At 38.6% G+C, this 23,598-nt stretch overlaps 1 protein-coding gene and 1 non-coding gene across 3 annotated transcripts in view; one reads left to right on the top strand and one right to left on the bottom strand.

The window, feature by feature from the left end:
• Window positions 1–23,598, bottom strand: part of MAMDC2 (MAM domain containing 2) — a 180,399-nt gene that overhangs the window by 14,801 nt on the left and 142,000 nt on the right. The window lies entirely within an intron of this gene.
• Window positions 23,317–23,507, top strand: LOC129480014 (U2 spliceosomal RNA). Its single transcript, XR_008656917.1, has one exon. It is a non-coding gene; the product is annotated as a U2 spliceosomal RNA (small nuclear RNA).

The raw sequence follows: 23,598 nt of genomic DNA on the forward strand, positions 1-23,598 counted from the left end.
GCAAGTCCTGAGTGACCTACAAAGAGACTTAGACTCCCACAGAATAATAATGGGAGACTTTAACACCCCACTGTCAACATTAGACAGATCAACGAGACAGAAAGTTAACAAGGATACCCAGGAATTGAACTCAGCTCTGCACCAAGCAGACCTAATAGACATCTACAGAACTCTCCACCCCAAATCAGCAGAATATACATTTTTTTCAGCACCACACCACACCTATTCCAAAATTGACCACATAGTTGGAAGTAAAGCTCTCCTCAGCAAATGTAAAAGAACAGAAATTATAACAAACTGTCTCTCAGACCACAGTGCAATCAAACTAGAACTCAGGATCAAGAAACTCACTCAAAACAGCTCAACTACATGGAAACTGAACAACCTGCTCCTGAATGACTACTGGGTACATAAAGAAATGAAGGCAGAAATAAAGATGTTCTTTGAAACTAACGAGAACAAAGACACAACATACCAGAATCTCTGGGACACACTCAAAGCAGTGTGTATAGGGAAATTTATAGCACTAAATGCCCACAAGAGAAAGCAGGAAAGATCCAAAATTGACACCCTAACATCACAATTAAAAGAACCAGAAAAGCAAGAGCAAACACATTCAAAAGCTAGCAGAAGGCAAGAAATAACTAAAATCAGAGCAGAACTGAAGGAAATAGAGACACAAAAAACCCTTCAAAAAATTAATGAATCTAGGAGCTGGTTTTTTGAAAGGATCAATAAAAATTGATAGACTGCTAGCAAGACTAATAAAGAAGAAAAGAGAGAAGAATCAAATAGATGCAATAAAAAATGGTAAAGGGCATATCACCTCCGATCCCACAGAAATACAAACTACCATCAGAGAATACTACAAACACCTCTACACAAATAAACTAGAAAATCTAGAAGACATGGATAAATTCCTTGACAAATACACCCTCCCAAGACTAAACCAGGAAGAAGTTGAATCTCTGAATAGACCAATGACAGGCTCTGAAATTGTGGCAATAATCAATAGCTTACCAACCAAAAAGAGTCCAGGAACAGATGGATTCACAGCTGAATTCTACCAGAGGTACAAGGAGGAACTGGTACCATTCCTTCTGAAACTATTCCAATCAATAGAAAAAGAGGGAATCCTCCTTAACTCATTTTATGAGGCCAGCATCATCTTGATACCAAAGCCTGGCAGAGACACAACCAAAAAAGAGAATTTTTGACCAATATCCTTGATGAACATTGATGCAGAAATCCTCAGTAAAATACTGGCAAACCGAATCCAGCAGCACATCAAAAAGCTTATCCACCATGATCAAGTGGGCTTCATCCCTGGGATGCAAGGCTGGGTCACCATATGCAAATCAATAAATGTAATCCAGCATATAAACAGAACCAAAGACAAAAACCACATGATTTTCTCAATAGACGCAGAAAATGCCTTTGACAAAATTCAACAACCCTTCATGCTAAAAACTCTCAATAAATTAGGTATCGATGGGACGTATCTCAAAATCATAAGAGCTATCTATGACAAACCCACAGCCAGTATCATACTGAATGTGAAAAAACTGGAAGCATTCCCTTTGAACTGGTACAAGACAGGGATGCCCTCTCTCGCCACTCCTATTCAGCATAGTGTTGGAAGTTCTGGCCAGGGCAATTAGGCAGGAGAAGGAAATAAAGGGTATTCAATTAGGAAAAGAGGAAGTCAAATTGTGCCTGTTTGCAGATGACATGATTGTATATCTAGAAAACCCCATTGTCTCAGCCCAAAATCTCCTTAAGCTGATAAGCAACTTCACCAAAGTCTCAGGATACAAAATCAATGTACAAAAATCACAAGCATTCTCATACACCAATAACAAACAGAGAGCCAAATCATGAGTGAACTCCCATTCACAGTTGCTTCAAAGAGAATAAAATACCTAGGAATCCAACTTACAAGGACATGAAGGACCTCTTCAAGGAGAACTACAAACCACTGCTCAATGAAATAAAAGAGGATACAAACAAATGGTAGAACATTCCATGCTCATGGATAGCAAGAATCAATATCATGAAAATGGCCATACTGTCCAAGGTAATCTATAGATTCAATGCCATCCCCATCAAGCTACCAATGACTTTCTTCACAGAATTGGAAAAAACTGCTTTAAAATTCATATGGAACCAAAAAAGAGCCTGCATCGCCAAGTCAATCCTAAGCCAAAAGAACAAAGCTGGAGGCATCACGCTACCTGACTTCAAACTATACTACAAGGCTACAGTACCCAAAACAGCATGGTACTGGTACCAAAACAGAGATATAGGCCAATGGAACAGAACAGAGCCCTCAGAAATAATGCCGCATATCTACAACGATCTGATCTTTGACAAACCTGACAAAAACAAGCAATGGGGAAAGGATTCTCTATTTAATAAATGGTGCTGGGAAAACTGGCTAGCCATATGTAGAAAGCTGAAACTGGATCCCTTCCTTACACCTTATACAAAAATTAATTCAAGATAGATTAAAGACTTACATGTTAGACCTAAAACCATAAAAACCCTAGAAGAATACCTAGGCATTACCATCCAGGACATAGGCATGGGCAAGGACTTCATGTCTAAAACACCAAAAGCAATGGCAACAAAAGCCAAAATTGACAAATGGGATCTCATTAAACTAAAGAGCTTCTGCACAGCAAAAGAAACTACCATCAGAGTGAACAGGCAACCTACAAAATGGGAGAAAATTTTCACAACCTACTCATCTGACAAAGGGCTAATATCCAGAATCTACAATGAACTCAAACAAATTTACAAGAAAAAAACAACCCCATCAAAAAGTGGGCAAAGGACATGAACACACACTTCTCAAAAGAAGACATTTATGCAGCCAAAAAACACATTAAAAAATGCTCATCATCACTGGCCATCAGAGAAATGCAAATCAAAACCACAATGAGATACCATCTCACACCAATTAGAATGGCCATCATTAAAAAATCAGGAAACAACAGGTGCTGGAGAGGATGTGGAGAAATAGGAACACTTTTACACTGTTGGTGGGACTGTAAACTAGTTCAACCATTGTGGAAGTCAGTGTGGCGCGATTCCTCAGGGATCTAGAAGTAGAAATGCCATTTGACCCAGCCATCCCATTACTGGGTATATACCCAGAGGACTATAAATCATGCTGCTATAAAGACACATGCACACGTATGTTTATTGCAGCACTATTCATGATAGCAAAGACCTGGAACCAACCCAAATGTCCAACAACGATAGACTGGATTAAGAAAATGTGGCACATATCCACCATGGAATACTATGCAGCCATAAAAAATGATGAGTTCATGTCCTTTGTAGGGACATGGATGAAACTGGAAATCGTGATTCTCAGTAAACTATCGCAAGGACAAAAATCCAAACACCACATGTTCTCACTCGCAGATGGGAATTGAACAATGAGAACACATGGACACAGGAAGGGGAACATCACACTCTGGGGACTGTTGTGGGGTGGTTGCAGGGGGGAGGGATAGCATTAGGAGATATACCTAATGCTAAATGATGAGTTAATGGGTGCAGCACACCAACATGGCACATGTATACATACGTAACAAACCTGCACATTGTGCACATGTACCCTAAAACTTAAAGTATAATAATAATAAAATAAAAATATATCCAGAATCCAGTCACTTCTCTTCTTACCGCCTCCACTGCTATCACCCTGGTCCAAGCTGCTATCATTTCTCGCTTGGATTAATGCAAGAGCCTCCCAACTACTCTGTCTGCTTCTATTCTGGTCCCCTGCAATCTCATCTCCAAATTGTATTCATAGTGCTCCTTCTAAAGCAAAAGCAAAATCATACCACTCATTTAAAACCTTCCATTGGCTTAGCATTTCAGAGTGAAAACTGAAGTCCTTACAATTGGCTTTAGAACTCTATACAATCTCCCACCTATTCTCTTACCTGTCTCATTCCTACTGGCTTTCTCCTCACTGTGTTGCTTGGCCACACTGGCCTTTGTATTTTTCTTGGAATATGGCAGGTATCCTGCTGCCTCAAGGCCTTTGCATGTGCTAAGTCTGGCTCTTCCTCTAGATATTCTCAGGTCTCACTCTCTTACCTCCTTTAAGTCTTTGCTCAGATGTTACCTTTTCTATTAGACCTGTTCTGACTATACTATTCCAAATTGCAATCTCTCTTCCCTGGCACTCCTCATTCCCTATACCCTAATTTATGTTTTCCATAGTTAACTGCCTCTCAACGTATTGTATAATTTTCTTATTTTTATGTTTGCGTGTCTCTTTCCTTTAGAACTCAAAAGGGCAGAGACTTTTTTCTTGTTTAGGTCACTGCCACGTTCCCAGGTCCTAGAACAGTGCTTGGAACATAGTAGATGCTCATTAATATCTGTTGAATGGATGAATGAATGCATTTTTTCCCACAGCTCTAAGCACAAACCAATTTGACCATTTCTAGGGCATGTGGCTCCACCGTAGTCACTCCAAATGTGTGAAGTTCTTGGCGATGAGATATGCACTTGACCATGATGCTCCAAGGCAAACTAGAGCAAATCCAAGTTTTGATAAAATTAAAGTCTTATCAAAGCAAATCATCTCAGACAAGTTGTACACTATCTGAAGTATTTTTTAGATGAGCACATAAGATAATTCTTTGAGTTCATTACCTTCATTTTTTCACTGGCAAGCAGATTGGTCCACAAGAAGCACAAGGGAGTTTTGCACATTCAGTGATGAAAGGAACCTTTTTCTTTTGTGCATATTTTCTTTAACATTTTCTAACTTAGGTCAATATAAACAATACAGATATACATAATCCTAACAGAAGGGTGTGTTCAATTCCATGGAAAGAGAAATCAAGGCATGAAAATGACCATAGTATATCACCTAACTATGTACAAAGGAATCCGATGCTATCCTACACATAAGTTAGTAGCATGGTAGATGGAAACAATACCCTAATACATTTAACTTAAAAAAAATTCCTCCCAAGAGTAATTTTTAAGACAAGAAACAAATTTTCACACCTGGCTTTGGAGCTCTGAAAAGGCCCACTTGAATCCTAGGTAAAGGACCTTAGCTATAGATGAAATTCTCAATAGGGGGGAAAAGCTTCTCTGAAAGATGCTGTCACTGGGAAAGTGGAAAGTAGAGACTAAGGGCCCTGAAACATTAAGTCTTTTCAAAATGGAGGGGCAGCAATGAATTCATCATGAGAGAGATGACCTAAGAATTGTCTTTTGTTTAGTGATGATGGTTGTGCATTCCTACTGGTAACAGTACAAGTCTTGACCAGGATTATTCTGAGTTCCTGGAAGAGAGAAAACCTCTTAATTATCCCCAGGATCATTTGATTGACTTCTTTCTTTCATGGGCACAATGGACTAATTCATTTAGTTTGTGAGGGTGAAGCACTAGTCTGGTTGCCCAGTTCTTCCCAACAGGTTTGGACTCTAACTAAATCAGGGATGGCTTGCACAGCTTCCTCTAACCATCTGTTCTTTGGACCACACACATCTCTACAGATGTGACTCCTGAAGTCTACTATGCTTTCAGTTTATGCGCCCCTGGGCCACAGGTATCAGGCTGAAACTATTCATTAAGGTTTCCAGTTCCAGAAACCTTTGTATTTAGTACCATAAAATATGAGGAGGAGGTTCCAAGATGGCCGAATAGGAACAGCTCCAGTCTACAGCTCCCAGCGTGAGTGACACAGAAGATGGGTGATTTCTGCATTTCCAACTGAGGTACTGGGTTCATCTCACTGGGGCTTATTGGACAGTGGGTGCAGCCCACGGAGTGTGAGCTGAAGCAGGGTGGGGCATCGCCTCACCCAGGAAGTGCAAGGGCTTGGAGAATTCCCTTTCCTAGCCAAGGGAAGCCATGACAAGGGAAGCCTGGAAAATCAGGACACTCCCACTCTAATACTGCGAGTTTCCAACAGTCTTAGCAAACGGCACACCAGGAGATTATATCCCACGCCTGGCTCAGAGAGTCCCACACCCACACAGCCTCACTCACTGCTAACACAGCAGTCTGGGATCTGCAAGGCGGATCTCAGAGGGTCCCACACTGTAAGGTGGCAGCGAGGCTGGGGAAGGGGCGTCTGCTATTGCTGAGGCTTGAGTAGGTAAACAAAGCAGCCAGGAAGGTCCAACTGGGTGGAGCCCACCACAGCTCAAGGAGGCCTGCCTGCTTCTGTAGACTCCACCTCTGGGGGCAGGGCATAGCTGAACAAAAGGCAGCAGAAACTTCTGCAGACCTAAACGTCCCTGTCTGACAGCTTTGAAGAGAGTAGTGGTTCTCCCAGCACAGAGTTTGAGAACGGACAGACTGCCTCCTCCAGTGGGTCCCTGATCCCCAAGTAGCCTAACTGGGAGACACCTCCCAGTAGGGGCCGACTGACACTTCATACAGCCGGGTGCCCCTCTGAGACAAAGCTTCCAGAGGAAGGATCAGTCAGCAACATCTGCCATTCTGCAATATTTGCTGTTTTGCATCTTCCGCTGCTGATACCCAGGCAAACAGGGTCTGGAGTGGACCTCCAGCAAACTCCAGCAGACCTGCAGCTGAGGGTCCTGACTATGAGAAGGAAAACTAACAAACAGAAAGGACATCCACACCAAAACCCCATCTGTACGTCACCATCATCAAAGACCAAAGGCAGATAAAACCACCAAGATGGGGAGAAACCAGAGCAGAAAAGCTGAAAATTCTGAAAATCATCTATTCCAAAGGAACGCAGCTCCTCACCAGCAATGGAACAAAGCTGGATGGAGAATGACTATGACGAATTCAGAGAAGAAGGCTTCAGATGATCGGTAATAACAAACTTCTCCAAGCTGAAGGCGGATGTTTGAACCCATCGCAAGGAAGCTAAAAACCTTGAAAAAAGATTAGACGAATGGCTAACTAGAATAAACACTGTAGAGAAGACCTTAAATGACCTGATGGAGCTGAAAATCATGGCACGAGAACTATGTATTGCATGTACAAGCTTCAGTAGCCAATTCGATCAAATGGAAGAAAGGGTATCAGTGATTGAAGATAAAATTAATGAAATGAAGCGAGAAGAGAAGTTTAGAGAAAAAAAGTAAAAAGAAACGAACAAAGCCTCCAAGAAATATGGGACTATGTCAGAAGACCAAATCTACATTTGATTGGTGTACCTGAAAGTAATGGGAAGAATTGAACAAAGTTGGAAAAAACTCTTCAGGATATTATCCAGGAGAACTTCCCCAACCTACCAAGGCAAGCCAACATAGAAATTCAGGAAATACAGAGAATGCCACAAAGATACTCCTCGAGAAGAGCAACTCCAAGACACATAATTGTCAGATTCACCAAAGTGGAAATGAAGGAAAAAATGTTAAGGGCAGCCAGAAAGGTCAGGTTACCCACAAAGGGAAGCCCAGCAGACTAACAGCTGATCTCTCGGCAGAAACTCTACAAGCCAGAAGAGAGTGGGGGCCAATATTCAACATTCTTAAAGAAAAGAATTTTCAACCCAGAATTTCATATCCAGCCAAACTAAGCTTCATAAGTGAAGGAGAAATAAAATCCTTTACGGACAAACAAATGCTGAGAGATTTTGTCACCACCAGGGCTGTCTTACAAGAGCTCCTGAAGGAAGCACTAAACATGAAAAGGAACCACCAGTACCAGCCACTGCAAAAACATGCCAAATTGCAAAGACCATCAATGCTAGGAAGAAACTGCATCAACTAACAAGCAAAATAACCAGCTAACATCATGACAGGATCAAATTCACACATAACAATATTAAGCTAAAATGTAAACGGGCTAAATGCTCCAATTAAAAGACACAGACTGGCAAATTGGATAAAGAGTCAAGACCCATCAGTGTGCTGTGTTCAGGAGACCCATCTCACGTGCACAGACACACATAGGCTCAGAATAAAGGGATGGAGGAAGAGCTACCAAGCACATGGAAAACAAAAAAAAGGCAGGGGTTGCAATCCTAGTCTCTTGATAAAACATACTTTAAACCAACAAAGATCAAAAGAGACAAAGAAGGCCATTACATAATGGTAAAGGGATCAATTCAACAAGCGCTAACTATCCTAAATATATATGCACCCAATACAGGAGCATCCAGATTCATAAAGCAAGTCCTTAGAGACCTACAAAGAGACCTAGACTCACATACAATAATAATGGGAGACTTTAACACCCCACTGTCAACATTAGACAGATCAACGAGACAGAAAGTTAACAAGGATATCCAGGAATTGAATTCAGCTCTGCACCAAGCAGACCTAATAGATATCTGCAGAACTCTCCACCCCAAATCAACAGAATATACATTCTTCTCAGCACCACATCGCACTTATTCCAAAATTGACCACAAAGTTGGAAGTAAACCATTCCTCAGCAAAGGTAAAAGAACAGAAATTAAAACAAACTGTCCCTCAGACCACAGTGCAGTCAAACTAGAACTCAGGATTAAGAAACTCACTCAAAAATGCTCAACTACATGGAAACTGAACAACCTGCTCCTGAATGACTACTGGGTATGTAACGAAATGAAGGCAGAAATAAAGATGTTCTCTGAAACCAATGAGAACAAAGACACAACATACCAGAATCTCTGGCACACATTTAAAGCAGTGTGTAGAGGGAAATTTATAGCACTAAATGCCCACAAGAGAAAGCAGGAAAGATCTAAAATTGACACTCTAACATCACAATTAAAAGAACTAGAAAAGCAAGAGCAAACACATTCAAAAGCTAGTGGAAGGTAAGAAATAACTAACATCAGAGCAGAACTGAAGGAGATAGAGGCACGAAAGACCCTTCAAAAAATCAATGAATCCAGGAGCTGGTTTTTTGAAAAGATCAACAAAATTGATAGACCTCTAGCAAGATTAATAAACAAGAAAACAGAGAAGAATCAAATAGATGCAATAAAAAATGATAAAGGGTATATCACCACCGATCTCGCAGGAATACAAACTACGATCAAAGAATACTATAAACACCTCTAGGCAAATAAACTAGAAAATCGAAAATCTAGAAGAAATGGATAAATTCCTCAACACATATGCCCTCCCAAGACTAAACCAGGAAGAGATTGAATCCCTGAATAGAGCAATAACAGACTCTGAAATTGAGGCAATAATTAATAGCCTACCAACCAAAAAAAGTCCAGGAACAGATGGATTCACAGCCGAATTCTACCAGAGGTACAAGGAGGAGCTAGTACCATTCCTTCTGAAAGTATTCCAATCAACAGAAAAAGAGGGAATCCTCCCTAACTCATTTTATGAGGCCAACATCATCCTGATACCAAAGCCTGGCAGAGACACAACAGAAAAGAGAATTTTAGACCAGTATCCCTGATGAACATCAGTGCAAAAATCCTCGATAAAATACTGGCAAACTGAATCCAGCAGCACATCATAAAGCTTATCCACCATGATCAAGCTGGCTTCCTCCCTGAGATGCAAGGCTGGTTCAGCATACACAAATCAATAATCGTAATCCATCATATAAACAGAACCAAAGACAAAAACCACATGATTATCTCAATAGACGCAGAAAAGGCCTTTGACAAAATTCAGCAGCCATTCATGCTAAAAACTCTTAATAAACTAGGTATTGATGGGACGTATCTCAAAATAATAAGAGCTATTTATGACAAACCTACAGCCAGTATCATACTGAATGGGCAAAACCTGGAAAAATTCCCTTTGAAAACTGGCATAAGAGAGGGATGCCCTCTCTCACCACTCCTATTCAGCATAGTGTTGGAAGTTCTGGCCAGGGCAGTCAGGTAAGAGATAGAAATAAAGGGTATTCAATTAGGAAAAGAGGAAGTCACATTGTGCCTGTTTGCAGATGATGTGATTGTATATTTAGAAAACCCCATCATCTCAGACCAAAATCTCCTTAAGCTGATAAGCAACTTCAGCAAAGTCTCAGGTTACAAAATCAATGTACAAAAATCACAAGCATTCCTGTACACCAATAAGACAGCCAAATCATGAGTGAACTCCCATTCACAATTGCTTCAAAGAGAATAAAATACCTAGGAATCCATCTTGCAAGGGATGTGAAGGACTTCTTCAAGGAGGACTACAAACCACTGCTCAACGAAATAAAAGTGGACACAAACAAATGGAAGGACATTCCATGCTCATGGATAGGAAGAATCAATATTGTGAAAATGGCCGTACTGCCCAAGGTAATTTATAGATTCAATGCCATCCCCATCAAGCTACCAATGACTTTCTTCACAGAAGTGGAAAAAACTACTTTAAAGTTCATATGGAACCAAAAAAGAGCCCAAATTGCCAACACAATCCTAAGCCAAAGAACAAAGCTGGAGGCATCATGCTGCCTGACTTCAAACTGTACTACAAGGCTACAGTAACCAAAACAGCATGGTACTGGTACCAAAACAGAGATATAGACCAATGGAACAGAACAGAGCCCTCAGAAATAATACCACACATCTACACCCATCTGATCTTTGACAAACCTGACAAAAACAAGCAATGAGGAAAGGTTTCCCTGTTTAATAAATAGTGCTGGGAAAACTGGCTAGCCACATGTAGAAAGCTGAAACTGGATCCCTTCCTTACACCTTATACAAAAATTAATTCAGGATGGATTAAAAAGTTAAATGTTAGACCTAAAACCATAAAAACCCTAGAAGAAAACCTAGGCAATACCATTCAGGACATAGGCATGGGGAAGGACTTCATGTCTAAAACCCCAAAAGCAATGGCAACAAAAGCCAAAATTGACAAATGGGATCTAATTAAACTAAAGAGCTTCTGCACAGCAAAAGAAACTAACATCAGAGTGAACAGGCAACCTACAGAATGGGAGAAAATTTTTGCCATCTTCCCATCTGACAAAGGGCTAATATCCAGAATCTACAAAGAACTTAAATTAACAAGAAAAAAATGAAACAACCCCATCAAAAAGTGGGCAAAGGATATGAACAGACACTTCTCAAAAGAATACATTTGGCCGGGCGCGGTGGCTCACGCTTGTAATCCCAGCACTTTGGGAGGCCGAGGTGGGCGGATCACGAGGTCAGGAGATCGAGACCACGGTGAAACCCCGTCTCTACTAAAAATACAAAAAAATTAGCCGGGCGTGGTGGTGGGCGCCTGTAGTCCCAGCTACTCAGAGAGGCTGAGGCAGGAGAATGGCGGAAACCCGGGAGGCGGAGCTTGCAGTGAGCCGAGATTGCGCCACTGCACTCCAGCCTGGGCGACAGAGCAAGACTCCGTCTCAAAAAAAAAAAAAAAAAAAGAATACATTTATGCAGCCAACAGACACATGAAAAAATACTCATCATCACTGGCCATCAGAGAAATGCAAATCAAAACCACAGTGAGATATCATCTCACACCAGTTAGAATGGCCATCATTAAAAAGTCAGGAAACAACAGGTGCTGGAGAGGATGTGGAGAAATAGGAACACTTTTATCCTGTTGGTGGTTCTGTAAACTAGTTCAACCATTGTGGAAGACAGTGTGGCAATTCCTCAAGGATCTAGAAGTAGAAATACCGTTTGACCGAGCCATCCCATTACTGGGTATATACCCAAAGGATTATAAAGCATGCTGCTATAAAGACACCTGCATACGTATGTTTATTTTGGCACTATTCACAATAGCAAAGACTTGGAACCAACCCAAATGTTCATCAATGATAGACTGGATTAAGAAAATGTGGCACATATACAGCATGGAATACTATGCAGCCATGAAAAAGGATGAGTTCATGTGCTTTGTAGGGACATGGATGAAGCTGGAAACCATCATTCTCAGCAAACTATCGCAAGGACCAAAAACCAAACTCTGCATGTTCTCACGCATAGGTGGGAATTGAACAATGAGAACACTTGGACACAGGGTGGGCAACGTCACACGCTGGGGCCTGTCGTGGGGTGGGGAGAGGAAGAAAGGATAGCATTAGGAGATACACCTAATGTAAATGACAAGTTAATGGGTGCAGCACACCAACATGGCACATGTATACATACATATGTAAGAAAGCTGCACGTTGTGCACATGTACCCTAGAACTTAAAGTATCATAATAATAAAAAAAGATATATACCAAAAAAATATGAAAGGAAGTCTCCTATGTTGCTTGTTGTATAATTGTGCTGCTTTTGGAAGAGAGGAGTGACATCAAGGGGAATATAAGTCCCCACTACTTTTCTTGAATAATTTTGGTCCTTGTAAATATCCTTCATGATATAGTTTATATTCTAAGCACACACAGTAGTCCTCCTGATCCTTAGTGTATGTGTTCCAAGACCCCTAGTGGAGCCTGAAGCCACAGATAATACCAAGCCGTGTATAGACTACGTTTGTTCCTATACACATATACCTGTGATAAATTTTGTTATAAATTAGATGCTGTAAGTGATTAACAACAATAACTCACAATAAAATAGAACAATTATAACAATACTCTGGTGCACAATTTAAAACTTATAAATTGGCCAGTTCTGGAATTTCCCATTTAATATTTTCAGACTACATTGACTGAGAGTAACTGAAACTCTCAGTTGGAAAGTGAATCTGTGGATAGGGGAGGACTACTTTATGTCTATTCCATAAAGCAATACCTATGTAGAGCAATCTAGACAAACATCTTACCTAAACATAATTTTAACAGACTTATCAATGAATCAGAGTATGCCCCTTTGATGCACAAACCAATCATTCCTTTTGATGACAAATATTTTTTCTTCTTGACTTGCATATGACACTTGCTTTCTCCAGAAAAGATCAGAACTTCATGGAGAGCCACTGTGCCTCACATGTGTTTGGAAAGCAGAGAAAAGCCCTGTTTGTTGACAACTTTTACCACATTACAGCTTCAAGCACTGTCTGTCTCAGCAAACAAAAGCTCTGGATGGGAGCCAGGAAGCCCCAGTATTGAAGCTTCAGACCAGCTCACATGTTCTTGCACATGAAGGATTCCAGTCTGTGGAAGGGATTATTAACTGAAGAAAATAAATTACATTCTCTCTGTGGGTCATTGTTTAACATTCAAGACGGGGGTTCCAGTGGATCTGTTGAGAGATCAGGGTCCCATCTGTTCTTTGCACAGCAACTGTGATGTGTTGAGACACACAGACACACGCCACATACATAATTCTGGACTGTGAAGCAGCTGTTCCTCCAGTCTCGTGGCTCTTTTGCTGGGTAGGGAAGGAGCCTGAGTGGAGAGGCTGTGTGGAATGGACAGCTAGCTGCCTTCATTAGCTGGAAAAGAATTCTTAAAAATCAGGGAAAGAAGATACCAATATTTTGTGAAGAACAACTGTAGAAGGTTTTGCTCTAAAATTTCTCTTTACTATACTTTTAAGTGATTTTAAAAGACTGTCATAAATGAGGAGTTATTGTTTAATGGGTACGGAGTTTCAGTTTTGGGAAATGAAAAAAAAGCTCTGGAGATGGATGGTGGTGATGGTTACACAATGATGTGAATAGACTCAGTGCCACTGAATTAGACCCTTAAAAATGGTTAAAGTATGCTATGTGCATTTTACCACCAATTTCTTAAAAAGCTTGTCACAGAAGCCTTCTCTGTATAAGTAGAATCTGGCAATGTCAGAAACTAACATAATAAGAAATAAGCTATGGAAAGATTGAAGGATATAGGAGACTTTAATAATCTGGAGCTAATTCCTCAGATAGTTACAAACCCACTGGATAGCATTCCTACATGTCTGAATATAAACTCAAAATTCTTAAAAGACAGGGACTTGAAATAAACTGGAACTAACAAAGACAGAGTTGTGATATTCTTTTGTCTTATAGCAAACTTTTATAGATAAATTTCATTATTTAATAATGTGTTATTGATATTTCACTCACACAAGAAGTTGTGTTCTTGGAAATGAAGAAGACTTCTACCTTTACTTAGTAGCATATTGGAAGAGAATTTATTTGCCTGAAATATGGAAGATTTATTGGAATATTTAACTGTACTACATAAGAAAGTGCTGGTGTTTCTTTCTCTGGAAATTGTTACATGATGCAGGGTTGCTTTTCTGGAATAGTAGGATCAGGGAGGGAGGACTGAATGACTTCTAGTCTATTCACTGGGGGAGTCAGTGGGATAGGAAATAGTTGAAGACATTTTCTCACTAACGTGGATAATTACTCTTGGCTTATATATTCTAGTGTCATTTGGCTACAAAATCCCTGTAAACCCTAGGTCAACTAAAACTAATGTTTACAAGGAATTCTGACAGCATAGTATCATATAAACGTTAATAAAATTATAATGGTCAGTACCACCTTGGGAACTTTGTTAAGACTTGTATTTATTGTCTCATAAATACTGTAGTCTCAAGTTCCACAACCCCCACTGGATGCCTGAAATTGTGGATAGTAACAAACCATATATATATATGTATGTATGTGTGTATATATATATATGTATATATATATGTATGTATGTGTGTATATATATATATGTATGTATATATATATGTGTGTGTATATATATGTATGTATATATATGTATGTGTATATATATATATACATACACACACACACACATACACACTATGCTTTTTTTCTATACTATATACTTATAATAAAGTTTAATTCACAAGTTAGGAACAGTAAGAGATAAAAAAACAACTAGTAATAAAATAGAACAATTATAACAACATATTGTAATAAGAGTTATGTGCATGTGGTCTTTTCTCTCTCTCTCCAAATATCTTACTGTACTGTACTCACCATTCTTGTGCCAACGTGAGATAATAAAATGCATTCGTGATGAGATAAAGTGGGACGAATGACCCAGGCATTGTAAAGTAGCCTTAGGCTACTATTGACTTTCTAAGGATACGTCAGAAGGAGCAGCATCTGATTTGGGTGATCCTGGATGAATGAGCCATGACGATGTGGATGGTTGGATGTCAGGAGAAGATGATGTCAATGTTTGGGGATCCTCAATAGTTGAAGGTTTTTGTTTTGTTTTGTTTTGTTTTTGCCAAAAACTTTTGGAAGAGCATTGTAATAGAATGTTATTGTCTCTTTCTTTTTAACTCATTAAAGTGTTGCCACAGATGTTGTAATCCTTTGATCATACCGGTGACTTTAATGCTGCATTCCATCCTAGGATCATATTCCATAATTTTGTCCTTTGATGTCTGTGCAATTTGAAACACTTTGGCAAATTTCAGTTAGTACCCACACAGCTGGTTTTGCTTCGGTTTCTTCATCTTTCTTTTCCTTTGTAGATAACATGTTCTTCCAATTCCTCATTTGGTAATACTTGAAAACCTTCAATATGTTCTTCCATTTCTTCATCAAGTATGTTGGCAAATCCTCGACCAACTTATCTTGCTGTGTGAATGATTTTCCTAACTTCTTCATCAATTCCCAGAAAGCCTTTAAAATCATTCACAACTTTACTCCATAAGTTCTTCCAGCAGACATTTGCAGTTTCTGGTTTTAATTTGTCCATTGCAGCTTTGATGAATGTTACTGAATATGTAATAGTGAATGATTTCCAGAACAGATTACATCCAGATTAGGGTCTACATCAATTGCTGATCAAATGTGATCAAATACAAGGCAGGTGTATGTAGCCTTGACAAACTGAATGATGGTAAAAGGCTGAAGCAATGAGGTTGTGTTCAGAGGCAAAAACACAACCTGAACATTTTCATTTCGTTTTTTATAGCAGACAGATTTAGGATGGCTAGGAGCATTGTCTCTTATTAACAGGACTTTAAATTCCAACTCTTTGTCTTCCAAGTAATTTTTTTTTTATTTCTGGGATAATACATTGGTGGAACCATTTCATAATCAAGATGACTGTCACCCATGCTTTCTGATTATGTTGCCAGAACATGGGCAGTTAATTTTTGTTTTTAAGAGTACTGGGTTCTTCGCTTTGTACACTATCCTGGCTTTATCATATGCCCTGAAGCATTGCCATATGGTACCAGAGTTCATCTGTCATTCCATGTTTTATGCCTTGGTGCCTCCTTTGCACTTTTATGAATGCAGGTTTTATCTTCTTCCAGAAGACTTGAAGATTTGCTTTAGATGGCATCCTTTCTAATTATTTCTTCAACTCTGCTGGAAAGATAGCAGAACCTTCTTCATCACTAGATGCAACCTCTTCAGTATTTTTTATGTTTGTCAGTCCAAACCTATTTTTGAATCTATGTAACCATCCCTTACTTGCAGTAAATGGCTTGGTGTCACTTGTTTCAGGGGATCCCTTGCTGAAGTCTTCATATAGTCTCAATGCTTTCTCTTGCAACATTTTGTCATCAATTGGAACACGTTTTCTTTTCATGTCTACCACCCACAAATTTAATGCCTTTTTCATGTTCACTAAATACTTATCATGTACTATGGCCATAACTTTTGCAGTTTGACGTGCAACAGCAAAACTAGCACAAATTTCTCACAATGTCACAGATAGAAGGTGATACGGTGTGGCTGTGTCCCCACCCAAATCTCACCTTGAATTGTAATAATCCCCATGTGTCAAAGGTGGGGCCAGGTGGAGAGAATTGAATCATGAGGGCGGTTATCGTGGTAGTGAGTAAGTCTCGAGATCTGTTCGTTTAATAAATGGGAGTTCCCATGCACAAGCTCTCTTGCCTTGCTGCCACGTTAGGAAAAACTTTTGTACTTCCTTCATCTTCTGCCATTATTACGAGGCTTCCCCAGCCTTGTGGAACTGTGAGTCCATTAAACCTCCTTTCCTTTATAAATTATCCAGTCTCAAGTATGTATTTATTAGCAGAGTGAGAAGAGACTAATACAGAAGGTTTCATTGTTAATGTAGTCCTTAGCAAACTTAGCATACAATTGTTTTTCCTTATCAAGTCGAGAACTTTCACCTTTTCACTTAAAGGAAGCACCTATGGTTTCTCTTTGGCATATCTGAATTGCTAGAAACACTATGCTTGTGCTTTGGGCCAATAGGAAGTAAAATGAAGGTGACAAACACAAGCACTGTGGTACTAGAACATCTGATAATGGAGATAGCTATTAAGTGACTCATGGTCAGAGAGCATAGACAGCATGGATGATGGTAGTGAAATGGGTGATTCGCATGCTGGGTAGGATGAAGGATGGGGCCGGACAAGTGTGAGATTTCATAACACTACTCAGAACTGCACTCAATTTAAGACTTTTGAATTACTTATTTCTGGAATTTTCCATTTACTATTTTCAGACCACGGTTTTTTGCCCTCAGAGAGCAAGATCACAGATAAGAGGGGACTACTGTAAGTAGCATCTATGTCAGGAAACTCTGTTTCTGCCAGGATAGAGCTACTCAAGTAAATGGCGTCAGGAAATAGTTTGTCAAATCCTGCAGCATCCATCCCACTTTGATGCAAGTCACTATCCATCTGTTACACATACCTTTATTATGTTATTAAATAGGAGCCAGGTGGTGCGGCTGGATTTGGTTGGTTGGTTTGCTTTTTGGTCTTTATTGTTGTTCTACTAGAATGACTTGTTCTACAAATGTTTCCCAAACTTTAGTCATACAAAAGTTTTTGTGATTTTTTTTGCCTATCCGTATTCGTACTATTATTCATTTAATGTTTTTCTTTAGATTCCATTTTTAGTACATTTATTCAAATAGGAAACTTCATATTAGCATGAAAATAGACAGCTAGCTGTAAACCTGTGAAATAATGGTTTTGATGTACTGGTTATATATTTTTCTTGTACATGAATATTACTAACAAATTAGAAAAATATTCATGTACTTACCACTTGAATTACCTGGTGGTAAATGTAATGTAATCTGTGTAATACTGGCCTAAGGTTCCAACAGAATTTCTGGTTTCTACTAACTCATTTTACTTGTACTCATATGTCATAATTTTCTATTTTATAAAAGCACAAAAGACAAAACAATGAGTCCAGGAAAATACTCCAGAGGTAAACATCAGAATTTGTAAAAGGTTCACTAACTGTAAAAATAATAATACCATTCAATTCAGTGGAGCTTATAATAATACCATTCAGTTCAATGGAGCTTACATATTATTCTTTTCACAAATACAATCTCAGTTAATCATCAGAGCCACACTGTGAGATTAGCAGTTGTCAGTCTGTTTATGCTACTATAGCAAAATACCTAAGATTAGGTAACTTATAAAGAACAGAAACTTATTTCTCACAGTTTTGGAGGCTGGTAAGTCCAAGATCAAGGTGCCGACAAGTTTGCTTGTCTAACAAGGGCTGCATCTTCCAGAGGGGAGGAACGCTATGTCTTCACATGGTGGATGGCATAAAGGCAAGAGAGTCGAATGCTGCGTGAAACCTCTTTTACAAAGGCCTCAATCCCATTCGCAAGGGAGGAGCCCTCACTGCCTAATCATCACCTGTTAAGGGTCCTGTCTCTTAATTCCTGTGCTCCTAGCTAAGTCTTTGAGTTTATTACTTTACTAATGTATAGCATAGAAAGTTCAGCCATTTTGGTATCTGGTATTACTTTATTGCCTATATATGAAAAGGAGACATAGAAAAGGTTGTTAGGACTAAATGCAATAAATGAGCAAGACAGTCTATAGGAGGTCTCCTTTTCAAATGTAATATGATCATTGCTTAAATTGTACATCTAATTACAGGCAAGCTTCTTGTTGCTATCTCAGGATCCAAGCAGACAATAGTTAATACTCCCTTGAATGGGTTTTATTCAGTGTTTTAATATTTTAAATGCGTATGCTGCCTTAGCTGATCTAGAATATTCGATCTACCTCCAGATCTATGAACTTGAGTCACTTAAAATTTTCTTATTATTTTAGAATATATCCTCTATGGAAAAGAAATTTCAGTGACATCAATGTAAGAAATACTACATTTATAATCTAGATTACTTTCCAAAAAACCTTTGGGAGATTATCAAAGTGGTTTCTCTGATAACTGAACAAAAAAGACAAGTAAATTACTTTGTTCCTGTGATGGTTGACAAAGAGTCTTTGCTTGACTGAACTTCAGTCAGGCTCCTAAACCTTCTCCTAGGCCTATCTTTGTACTTGTAAAATCCAGTGTTAGCAGGAACCCTAATAAGTTAGTTTAGCAAGAACCCCCTTCCCTCAATATCTGATCACCTTCAATATAAGGATCCTCATCCTCTATCATCCTCTGGGTGATGTCCAATCACCATGCCTGTCCTCAGCAAGAATCCTGTTAGGTTGGTTTAGCCAGAACCTCCCTCACCCTTGATGTTACCTCTTAGTCATTTTTCATTCACTGACCCTCAACCAACTACTTGACTATAAATTCCCACTTGCCTGCACTTTATTCAAAGTTGAGCCCAACCTCTCTTCCCTACTGCAAAATCCCATTGCAGTGGTCCCTATAACTATCAAAATGGTACTGAATCAAGCCTGGCTTACTGTGCTTTAACAAGTATCATTACATAATTTTTTCTTTAACATAGTTGGATGTCACCAATATTTATTACTCAAGATGAGGACTTTTATAAAGGGAAAGAAGTAGAAAATTCTATGGTCTCTTAGGCAGTTTAAAGCCAAAGGCAATATAAATATAAATTTTTATACTCTTCCCCTCCTACCCCTTGTCAAAGAGCAACATACCGTGGAATAAGGTAATCTTAGATACAGCAAGGCCTTGGGCAGAACAGTTAGAACATATCAACAGAAGAATATGTTGTAAGAGGCCAGAGACACAAATATCTCATTCAGAGCACTATGACTGGTTGGCTTGCAGTGCAGAAGAAAGAGAGTATATTTTGAGTATAATAATCATGTTCTTAAATAAATAATGCTGAAAAATAAAATACCAAAGACATCCCCTCTGTTAAGTAACTTGTAGCAGAGCTATACTCTGCTGAGAAAAATTAGAAAAAAAGACAATTTTTTTTAAAAGAAAACACCTGTTTTGAAGTTATCAGAGAGATTTCCAAACAGCAAGGACATGAGGGATCAAGATCTAAGAAAAAATGGAAGGTCAGTGAAATGAGCTCAGTATTCTTCAAGATGCTTTCCACCTTGGGGGACTTTCCTGTTCAGTTGAGATGCTATTCAGAGAACAGCTGCCAAGTGGCAGAGAAACCAACATATCTCACTGGGTTGGGAAGGCAATAACCGAATTTCAGGGCTACCAAAGCAGACAAAACATTCAGGGACAAGTTTTCTGAGAAAAGGGAGGTATGAAAAAGTGATCCCATCACTTGGCAATCTTCTAAGGCATTTGTAAAATTCTTAAATTATGGAGTGCAAGAGGACAAGAAGCCAAATGCAAAACAAAGTGGGATTTTCAGCAATCTCATCAGCTGAAGAGACAAAAATTGAAGTTTAGTACATAGTAAGGAGGAAAGTCCGTAGGTAAATCCAAGAGTATATTTTTGGAGGGTATATCCTAGGTTTAGGGTAGAAGCAGAAGTAGGCTAGCAAACTAGAACTACAACATTACCTCAAGTTAGTTCTGATTGGACTGGGGTGACTTGCTCTATTCTAGTTGTCTACTAGAGAATAGGTTGAATTCTCTCTAGAGGGAAATACCATCACCCCAGGATTCTATAATTTTTCACTGACAAGTCCATTATTCAGTCAAATTCACCAGATATTATCAAGAAACAGGACCAGAGGGGATTGGAATGGGGTAACAGATGATAGAAACAGAACCACAAGTGGCCCACATATGGAGTTATCACACAAGTACTGTAAATAATTATGATTAATAATATGAGCATTTAATTATATGTTTAAGAAAATAGATAAGACAGAATTTCACCAACAAACTCAAATCTATTCAAAAGCAAAAAAATCGGGGAGGAATATGGAACCTTCGAAATGGTGGAGTAAGGACTTCAGAAAATCTCCTCCGTAAAAGCAATGAGAACACTTGCAAAAGAACTGTCACAATCGACTTTTTCAGAATTCTGGAAATTAACCAAAGGCTTTTGACAATCCAAGAGTGCTTTTCCCAAGCACTCTTTGCTTGACTGAACTTCAGTCAGGCTCCTAAACTTCCTAAAAATGACTGAATTTTGCTAAGAACAGTGACTTTTTTCTTGCCCTAATTCCATCTCCATCTCTTCTACTCTACAAAAGATGTGAAAGCCAAGAGCTTTCTAACTATCTGTTTTAAAAAGCAGTAGCTTAGCAGCCACTGGAAGATACAGAACAGATTTGGAGCTCCCTAAAAGCCCCATCTCTAGAGAAATGGCATTATTTAACCTGTTTAGCAGCTTCTGAAAAGCTTCATTCTCAGGGCTTGCCTTTATTTAACCTGATTGAAGTAAATCTTACTCTGTATGAACAACTGTATCCACATGGCATTTATCAAAAACAATCAGTTAATTGTTTAACATTGCAGCTGCCTGAGGTGGCATTGACAATTGAAGCTAACAAAAGGCTGACCAAAAAGAAAAAAATTGGGGAATGAGATATCTGTAGGGAGCTTTACAAAGCTCTAATATATTTCTGGAAATCTGAAAGGCCATGCAAATATAAAGAGCTGTACACATCCCCAGAAAAAGAAAAAAAACTGAGAAAGTCCTAATCTATCACCTCTGGCTGACCTTTATGCTCTTCATGAGCAAGAAATGGAGGCTAAGACAAAGTTGTAAACTTCTTGCTAGAGCACTGAAGACATGCCCCAACACAAACACAGAACCTGCTGTGTTCTGGGGGATCTATTGGTTTAAGGCATTTAAGGAAAATCTCTGTTCAACAATTAGTTGACTGTTAAGCTAACAGAGCAAAGCCATACACAACAAAGAATATAGACTCTACAGAATTAGTCTAGGAAAGTCACTAAGCAAACACAGAGCAACAGTGACAGCAAAAACAAAAACAGCAATAACAAAAAAACTATGGGGAGAAGAAGAATCTGTAAAACTGTATTATTCAAAATGTCTAGTTTTCAACAAAAATTAATTATGAGACACACAAAGAAATGGGAAACTATTGCCCATACACAGGATAAAAAGCAGTCAATAGAAGTTATCCCTGAGGAAGTCAAGACATTGGACTTACTATACAAAGACTTTAAGTCAACTATTACAAATATGTTTAAAGAATTAATGAAAGCCATTTCTAAATAAAGTATGAGAATGATGACTCAATGCATAGAGAGTATCATTAATAATACTACAAATTATAAGTAAGAACCACATAGGAATTATGGATTTGAAAAGTATAATGAAATAAAATATTCATGAGAGGGGCTCAGCAGCAGATTGGAACTGGCAGAAGAAAGAATCACTAAACTTGAAGGCAGGTCAATGAGATTATCCAATCTGAAGAACATAAAGAAAAAAAGATAAAAGAAAAAATGAACAGAGACGCAGAGACCCTTGAGACACCATCAAGTGTACCAACATGTGCATAGTGGAAGTCCCAGAAGGGAAGAGAGAGAGAAAGGGGAAGAAAGGACATTTGAAAAGTTAATAGCCAAAACCTTTTCAAACCTGAATTTTAAAAAATATAAGTCTATACATTCAAGAAAGTTAAAGAACTTCAACTAGGAAAATTCAAGGAGTCACTACTAGAAAAATTACATTTAACTGTTACAAGCTAAAGACAATGAGCAAATCTTTTTAATTAATAAAATTTTTTCTTTGCTAATCAGCTGACTTTAGGGTGAGAATCTTGAAAGCAAGAGAAAAGTGACTCATTATATACAAGAGAACCTCAATAAGATTAACAGCTAACTCCTCATCAGAAACTATAAAGGCCAGAAGATAGTGAGATGACATATATAAAAGTGTTGAAAGAAAACTAAGAATTCTATATGCAGGAAATCTACCCTTCAAAAACAAAGGGGAACTTATGATACTCTCAAATAAATAAAACTAAATCACTAGCTACTAAAGGAAGTCCTTCAGGCTAAAAGCAAAGTGTACTAGATAGTAACTCAAATTTGTATGAAGAAATAAAAAGTACCAATAAAGATAAATGTGTAGGTAAATATAAAGAACAGAATAAGTATATTTTTATTTCTCTTATCTTCTGATTTAAAAGACAACCAACTGCATAAAGCAATAATTATAAAACTGTGTCAATGGGCTTGTAACACAAAAAGGTGCCATATTCATGATAGAATAATGGAAGGAAGAAATGAAGCATAGTTTTTGTATGCTATGAAATTAAGTTAATATGAACTAGATTATCTTAAGTTATTAATTGAGGGCGGGGAGTGGTGGCTCATGCCTAAATCCCAGCACTTTGGCAGGCCGAGGTTAGACGATGGCTTGAGCCCAGGAGTTTGAGACTAGCCTGGACAACATGTGAGACCCCACTTCTTTCTAAAAAAAAAATCAATTGTTTTGATCACCTCTGAGCGTTCTGGCTAAGATCAAGTGTATTATCTGTTCTTATAAGTTTAATATCTGATATATCCTCTATCTGAGGATACTATATTAAATGGGTTTTTGGAGCAGGGAGATGGGATAGGAGCTTACTCTGTCCACTCCAGGCATTGACCTGGTATTGCAGTACCTCCAGGAATGGTGCACCCCCTTTGGGGAATAATAACGCTTTTAAAAATTACTTGTAAAAATATTTTTTAAAGATGTTAATTGAAATCCCTAGGGCAATCACTAAGAAAATAA

Source organism: Symphalangus syndactylus, chromosome 3, assembly GCF_028878055.3.
Source record: "Symphalangus syndactylus isolate Jambi chromosome 3, NHGRI_mSymSyn1-v2.1_pri, whole genome shotgun sequence".
NCBI lineage: Eukaryota > Metazoa > Chordata > Mammalia > Primates > Hylobatidae > Symphalangus > Symphalangus syndactylus.